We start from the raw sequence: 9,192 nt of genomic DNA, 5'->3' as shown, positions 1-9,192 counted from the left end.
TCTTAACGGCGACAAAAGCAAATAAAAAGATAGGATAAGCTAAAGACAAGGCGATGAAGACGCAAAGATATATTTTTTATCGCAAATTCTTAAAACGTTATAGGCTATAATTTCAGCACATTGGACAGCGACCAGCATTGACGCAATCTGAACACGATCTCATCAGAAATCGACGTTTTATTTGTGAACAAACTTGAAACACACTCCTTCAATTTTAGAACTGGTCATTTGTGACTTTTTTCTTTCATCAGTGATACTCACAAACCATCGATTAATGACGGCTGTTTTTTAAAGAATGTTTAATAGAAATTATTAACATCTGCATGCTATAAGAAAAAGAATAGTGTAAAAAAACATATTTATAATGTTAACTGTCAGTTATACATTTAGATACAGTAGATTTGTAGGCGGGCCTACGTGCTTTTTAACGAAATAGCAATACGCTCAAACGAATCCTGTTTGGAAGTTTCACCAGTGAAATGCCAATATGATTACATAAATATATCCTTGCAACAACAAAAAAGTAACCCCCACAGAATAATAAACTAAAGCAGGTTTGGTGTGTTAAGAGCAGAAGTGTTTGTTAACAGTTTTATGGAAATTCATATTGTCCTTCGTGGAGTCTTGGTGCTGTAGAGACGGAAGTCCTTTGACGCTCCCAACAGAACGTTCCAGAGCACCGGTCTCTAGTATCGAACCCTTGGTGGTCGTGGTCCACGAGACCGTGGTGTTGGTCAGGGCCTGGTTCAAAGTACTGTGTCTGAACAACGGGTCGTGGAAAACCCCATCCACCCAGTTTCTGAGAGTTGTAACGGGAGAGTCCTGCCGTCTGTCTAGAACGGTGATAGGGGAGGAGGCGGCCGGAGAGGCGGGCAGGCCCGGCTGAGGCTGACACCTCAACATACAGGACGGGTAATCCGCCTGGTTCAGAGACGTGGCCGTCTGGGCCAACGACCAAATCCGTGGTTTACCGTCCAGTATCTGTTGTTGGTAGCAAGCTTTCCCCTGCCGGCTGCCGCAGCCCTCTGGTGAGGTTTTACTGTGCTGCTGCTCCCCGCCCAGGGACACAGGTATGCTGATCTTTAAAGATGTGTCCTTCAGATGGTCGTTCGAACAGTCAGTTGTCGTCATGTGAGTGTTCATGAGGTACTGGTGTTTGAGCTCGCACTCCGAGCTCTCTGATTCGATCATGTCGAAGTCATCCAGGTCACTCAGCGCGAGATCCTTATCTTTCTCTGGAAATTAACGGATATGAGTCATCAGCGATAAGAGGGGAATCAAACTGTAATACAAAGTATCACTGTCAAATATCATTGAAGCATTCAGCATCATATCATTGAAACGAGCTTAGGCCTGGCAGATATGACTATTCAAAGAAGATGAGGTAGATGTCCATGCAGTTTCATAGCACTTTGCATTACAGCAGAATAAATGGGTCTTAACATGGTAACATTGTGGTAACTAGATGTATGTGTATCTTGTGCATACAAGCTTTTCAGTTCACTTTTTAATGTATCTAAAAAAACATCCTAAAGCAGCCCAAAGTGTTTTCATTTCCATTAGGCCATTAAGCCATTTCCATGATACATTTAGGGTCATACTTCCTCTGGTAAAGGTCTATTCCACTGTTAATGTGTTGCATAAAGGGCAGCAGGTAGTCTAGTGGAGAAGTAACCGAAAGATTGCTGGATCGAATCCCCGAGCTGACAATGTAAACATCTGTCGTTCCGCCCCTGAATAAGGCAGTTAACCCACTGTTCCTAGGCCATCATTATAAATAAGAATTTGTTCTTTACTGACTTGACTAGTTAAAAATAAAATTAAGAACCAGGACTATTCACCTGTTAGTGTTTTACATAAATAATCATCACTAGAACACTGTTAATTTGTTAAATGAAGAACCAGGACGAGTTAATTTGTTAAATGAAGAACCAGGACTAGAACACTGTTAATTTGTTTGAAGAACCAGGAACGAGAACACTGTTAAGAATCATCACTAGAACACTGTTAATTTGTTGTATAAAGAACCAGGACTAGAACACTGTTAATTTGTTACATGAAGAATCATCACTAGAACACTGTTAATTTGTTGTATAAAGAACCAGGACTGACCATCATCGTTGTTCTCACTGTTGATGTTCTCCTCCTGAGACGCCTCATCATCCTCATCATATCTCTTCTCATCAGAACACTTGTTCCTCGGAGGCCACGTCATCTTGTTCTCCTTCTTCAGCCTCCTCCTGGCGTTTGCAAACCAGGTGGACACCTGCGTCAGGGTCATTTTAGTAATGATGGCCAACATGATCTTCTCTCCCTTAGTGGGGTAGGGGTTCTTCCTGTGCTCCTGTAGCCAGGCCTTCAGTGTGCTGGTTGTCTCCCGGGTGGCGTTCTTCCTCCTGGTCCCTCCATCCATACAGCCATATCTAGTAGTGAAGATGAGTTACAACAATGTTTCTATGTAACAGTAGGCCTATATATCTATATATAGGGTCTTGTAGCAGAAGAGAGGCAAGATAAGAACTCCTTGTGTCCTGTCCATTAGAAATGCATAGTGTTGATTCATCTAGCAGTACACTGCAGCCCAACATACCCCCGGGGAGCTTTTACAAAATAATAATGTCCCTATATGACTGTGCTCAAGCCATGTTAGGTGAGTAAACACAGGGCACCCATAGGCTAGCTGTCTCTCCATCCAGACGACGGACAGTTAGGTGAGTTAACACAGGGCACCCATAGGCTAGCTGTCTCTCCATCCAGACGACGGACAGTTAGGTGAATAAACACAGGGCACCGCTAAGCTAGCTGTCTCTCCATCCAGAAGACTGACTGTTAGGTGAGTTAACACAGGGCACCCATAGGCTAGCTGTCTCTCCATCCAGACGACGGACAGTTAGGTGAGTAAACACAGAGCACCGCTAAGCTAGCTGTCTCTCCATCCAGAAGACTGACTGTTAGGTGAGTTAACACAGGGCACCCATAGGCTAGCTGTCTCTCCATCCTGAAGACTGACAGTTAGGTGAGTAAACACAGAGCACCGCTAAGCTAGCTGTCTCTCCATCCAGAAGACTGACTGCTAGGCGAATAAACACAGGGCACCGCTAAGCTAGCTGTCTCTCCATCCAGAAGACTGGGGCAAACAGACTGGAGAATTGTCTGATTGAGTGTAATGATGCAGCCCCAGGTGAAAGGGCCTAAAGCATTAGTGTAATACTCAGCACTTTGGGTCCTCCTGGAGGCTAAGCCCAGGGATATAACTATGTCCGACCTCTCTAGTGGAGTTCATGTAAGCCTATTATACACTTCAATAAGAACAGTTTCAAGTTTGGCAACTAATCAACTGATCCTATGAATTTGATCAGGCATGATATTCCCAGACCATTTGGAAGCCAGTACTCTAACAGACAGGGGGTTTTCTAATAGTTGTTAACTAAGAGGTAAGGTGACTTATGTCAGTGAACACACATATGAAGGATTGGCAAATGGCCTACCATTTGACAGAACATAATTATGTGTGTAATGTTGCTAACTCATATTGGTACTGAGCAGGATCACACAGATAGTACATTATATTAACATGATTATTATTAGGAATATTATTACAATCATCATTATTGTTTGTTTATCATTAATAATAATAATAATGTGATGATAATTATTATTATCATTGTTATTATTATTATTATTGCTGTTATCAATATTGTTATTATTATGATTATTATGGTGAATCTTATCATTATTATGATTATTATGGTGAATCTTATCATTATTATGATTATTATTATTATCATTATTATGATTATTATGGTGAATCTTATCATTATTATGATTATTATGGTGAATCTTATCATTATTATGATTATTATGGTGAATCTTATCATTATTATGATTATTATGGTGAATCTTATCATTATTATGATTATTATGGTGAATCTTATCATTATTATGATTATTATGGTGAATCTTATCATTATTATGATTATTATTCATATTATTACGCTAACCATAGCTGTCATATTAGTACTGTGCAAGAGTAAGGTCATATAGGTAGTACACAATTCTTATTATTACTATTATTATTATTATAGTAACCCTACCTGTCATATTAGTACTGTGCAAGAGTAAGGTCATATAGGTAGTACACAATTCTTATTATTACTATTATTATTATAGTAACCATACCTGTCATACTGGTACTGAGCAGGATCACACAGATAGTACATTATTATTATTATAGTAACCCTACCTGTCATACTGGTACTGAGCAGGATCACACAGATAGTACATTATTATTATTATTATTATAGTAACCCTACATGTCGTATTGATAATGTCCCAGATTGGGGTCAATGGGGTAGTACATTATTATTATTATTATTATAGTAACCCTACCTGTCGTACTGATAATGTCCCAGAGTGGGGTCAATGGGGTAGTACATTATTATTATTATTATTATAGTAACCCTACCTGTCGTACTGATAATGTCCCAGACAATGGGGTGATAATGTAACCCAGAGTGGGGTCAATGGGGTAGTACATTATTATTATTATTATTATTATAGTAACCCTACCTGTCGTACTGATAATGTCCCAGAGTGGGGTCAATGGGGTAGTACATTATTATTATTATTATTATTATAGTAACCCTACCTGTCGTACTGATAATGTCCCAGAGTGGGGTCAATGGGGTAGTACATTATTATTATTATTATTATAGTAACCCTACCTGTCGTACTGATAATGTCCCAGATTGGGGTCAATGGGGTAGTACATTATTATTATTATTATTATAGTAACCCTACCTGTCGTATTGATAATGTCCCAGAGTGGGGTCAATGGGGTAGTACATTATTATTATTATTATTATAGTAACCCTACCTGTCGTACTGATAATGTCCCAGAGTGGGGTCAATGGGGTAGTACATTATTATTATTATTATTATTATAGTAACCCTACCTGTCGTATTGATAATGTCCCAGAGTGGGGTCAATGGGGTAGTACATTATTATTATTATTATTATTATAGTAACCCTACCTGTCATACTGATAATGTCCCAGATTGGGGTCAATAGGGGTAGTACATTATTATTATTATTATTATAGTAACCCTACCTGTCGTATTGATAATGTCCCAGAGTGGGGTCAATGGGGTAGTACATTATTATTATTATAGTAACCATACCTGTCATACTGGTACTGAGCAAGATCACACAGATAGTACATTATTATTATTATAGTAACCCTACCTGTCGTATTGATAATGTCCCAGATTGGGGTCAATGGGGTAGTACATTATTATTATTATTATTATAGTAACCCTACCTGTCGTACTGATAATGTCCCAGAGTGGGGTCAATGGGGTAGTACGCTGTAGCCTGGGTTATCCCTGCATGCGGGTGCTGTTGCATCTTTGGTATCGTATGTCCCCTGCAACAAGACAGACTGTCAGTCAGGAAAATGTGACACTATTGACATTAATGGACTTAATTATTTCTGTGTTTTAATAATTTCACACATAAAGTCTAGTGTTCCCATTTCAATACACACACACACACACACACACACACACACACACACACACACACACACACACACACACACACACACACACACACACACACACACACACACACACACACACACACACACACACACACACACACACACACACACACACACACACACAATAACAGTAACTAAACATGTTGTTCAATAGCAAAGTCAAGTTATATCTGAAACAATGACAGAGACATAATGGAGCACACTGTAGTATAAGTTGTAGTTAAAGAATTAAAGAAATCCATTCTTAACATAGGTGGCATATTGCAGGTTACAGTACATATTTTCACCTGACACTATCACTTGCCAAACTCAACTTTTTCATCAGAAGTTGCACTTGACTATTCAGTCATAGCCTGCAGTTGTTTCACTGTGAAGACAGGTTTTGTGCATCAAGAACAGTCAGACCTTGTGTGTAAAGCGGCGTCCTGTGACTTTAGACTGTAGTCTATACAGATACATCTCTGTGACTAGGCTATAGGCTATATAGATACAGCTCTGTGACTGTCGGCTATATAGATACAGCTCTGTGACTGTCGGCTATATAGATACAGCTCTGTGACTATAGGCTATATAGATACAGCTCTGTGACTATAGGCTATATAGATACAGCTCTATGACTAGGCTATAGGCTATATAGATACAGCTCTGTGACTGTCGGCTATATAGATACAGCTCTGTGACTGTCGGCTATATAGATACAGCTCTGTGACTGTCGGCTATATAGATACAGCTCTGTGACTATAGGCTATAAAGATACAGCTCTGTGACTAGACTATAGGCTATATAGATACATCTCTGTGACTATAGGCTATATAGATACATCTCTGTGACTATAGGCTATATAGATACAGCTCTGTGACTATAGGCTATATAGATACAGCTCTATGACTAGGCTATAGGCTATATAGATACAGCTCTGTGACTGTCGGCTATATAGATACAGCTCTGTGACTGTCGGCTATATAGATACAGCTCTGTGACTGTCGGCTATATAGATACAGCTCTGTGACTATAGGCTATATAGATACAGCTCTGTGACTATAGGCTATATAGATACAGCTCTATGACTAGGCTATAGGCTATATAGATACAGCTCTGTGACTGTCGGCTATATAGATACAGCTCTGTGACTAGAAGCTATATAGATACAGCTCTGTGACTGTCAGCTATATAGATACAGCTCTGTGACTGTCGGCTATATAGATACAGCTCTGTGACTATAGGCTATATAGATACAGCTCTGTGACTATAGGCTATATAGATACAGCTCTATGACTAGGCTATAGGCTATATAGATACAGCTCTGTGACTGTCGGCTATATAGATACAGCTCTGTGACTGTCGGCTATATAGATACAGCTCTGTGACTGTCGGCTATATAGATACAGCTCTGTGACTATAGGCTATAAAGATACAGCTCTGTGACTAGACTATAGGCTATATAGATACATCTCTGTGACTATAGGCTATATAGATACATCTCTGTGACTATAGGCTATATAGATACAGCTCTGTGACTATAGGCTATATAGATACAGCTCTATGACTAGGCTATAGGCTATATAGATACAGCTCTGTGACTGTCGGCTATATAGATACAGCTCTGTGACTGTCGGCTATATAGATACAGCTCTGTGACTGTCGGCTATATAGATACAGCTCTGTGACTATAGGCTATATAGATACAGCTCTGTGACTATAGGCTATATAGATACAGCTCTATGACTAGGCTATAGGCTATATAGATACAGCTCTGTGACTGTCGGCTATATAGATACAGCTCTGTGACTAGAAGCTATATAGATACAGCTCTGTGACTATAGGCTATATAGATACAGCTCTGTGACTATAGGCTATAAAGATACAGCTCTGTGACTAGACTATAGGCTATATAGATACATCTCTGTGACTATAGTCTATATAGATACAGCTCTGTGACTATAGGCTATATAGATACAGCTCTGTGACTAGACTATAGGCTATATAGATACAGCTCTGTGACTGTAGTCTATATAGATACAGCTGTGACTAGGCTATAGGCTATATAGATACAGCTCTGTGACTAGGGTAAAGGCTATATAGATACAGCTCTGTGACTATAAGCTATATAGATACAGCTCTGTGAAATAGGCTATATAGATACAGCTCTGTGACTGTAGGCTACATGCTATAGATACAGCGTCACTGCCATGGAGAGATGAGTAGAATTATTATGATATCATACTATATTATAGTAACCATACCAGCGAGTAGAAAGCAGACGCGTCGGTTCCATAAGTAACGTAATTTCCATAGCCTTGACTCCCGGTGTATGGGTTCCCATACACCCCCAGAGCAGCTGCGGAGCTCAGCTCGTGTCTGGCGGTGGCCAACAACCGGCTCTCGTACACTGGGCAGTAGACCGGCGTCTGGGCGGAGGCTGTCACCCTGGAGTCAGCGATGCTACTGCCGCTAGACTCGCAGCAAGTTGTCAACGAGTTGGTTGTCATGAGGAACTGAAATGCAAGAACAGAACAACTTATTTACAACGTACAGTGGGCAAATAAACAAAATAGAATACAGAGAATTAGTGGTATTGATGCTTAGGCTAATTGCAAAACAACCCTTATAATTAAAATGTGTCAAATGTTTCCAGAATCCCCAAATGCGTTTTCCCAAAAGACATGTTCTGGATGATTGCCAAAAAGACATGTTCTGGATGATTGCCAAAAAGACCCCAGTTGGGTTATCTATCCAGCCCCCGACACAACAGCACCGCATGTCCACAAAACAGGTCGGCATGTGGGATATCAGATGAAAAACACACGTTCCGAGGCTATTAACTAGTAGAAATCAGTTGACGATAGGTCGGACTGCGCCCGGTTCTGGTTACCCTCCTTACCTTTACCGTTCAAAGAGCAGGTATCATGAGCCATTTACGGTAACATAATACAATTCCGATACAGTGCATTAATATACAATGCTGTCTCCTTTCTTGTTGAAAGTGAATCACATGATCAACATTTAATCAATATAAGAATCAATAGTGATGAAATGTGACCGAATATTCAGTTGATAAGCGAGAAGGTAACTTACTTGTGGTACAGACGAGTAGGGATATCCGAATTGTGGATATGACATTGTAGAGAGGTCCCAATATTCGGAGATAAAGCGAGCCTGCAGGTCTCCTCGCTATAGTAACGTAGCCTTGCACTGTTTCAATGTACCAATTGATTGGTAAGCACAGGCAGTAGGCTGGAGGCTTATAGGGCGAGCCACACTACCATGTTTAATTTGCTAAAATGCCCCCAAAACGCCTCTCCAAAATGCGCCCTCTCTTTTCCACGTGTCTTTTTAACTCGTATAATGTGCAAATGAATTTAGACAATGAAATATATTTGTCCAGACTGATGACTTTGATGTAAGAAATACATATTTTGCTTTATAAAAACCACTAGTATAAAAACACCTCAGCCCTGATGCAGGTTGTTTTAAACACCAGTACCTCTGACGTCAGAAGAAACCCACTCAGTGTCCCGACTGTACCTTCAATATGCATTTCTGGGGATAAACATCGGACAAGTAATAGGGAGCGGGACAAAGACTTTGAGACTTTTAACCGGATTGAAATTCAATGAATCAATGAACCCAT

General features: G+C 40.0%; 1 pseudogene; it reads right to left on the bottom strand.

Annotated features, from left to right (window-relative positions):
- Nucleotides 1–248: 248 nt before the first annotated feature.
- Nucleotides 249–8,914, bottom strand: LOC124023216 (annotated as a pseudogene).
- Between the last annotated feature and the right edge of the window lie 278 nt (nucleotides 8,915–9,192).

Source organism: Oncorhynchus gorbuscha, unplaced genomic scaffold (genome assembly GCF_021184085.1).
Source record: "Oncorhynchus gorbuscha isolate QuinsamMale2020 ecotype Even-year unplaced genomic scaffold, OgorEven_v1.0 Un_scaffold_1546, whole genome shotgun sequence".
Classification (NCBI taxonomy): domain Eukaryota; kingdom Metazoa; phylum Chordata; class Actinopteri; order Salmoniformes; family Salmonidae; genus Oncorhynchus; species Oncorhynchus gorbuscha.
This window is presented reverse-complemented; position numbering and strand designations above follow the sequence as displayed.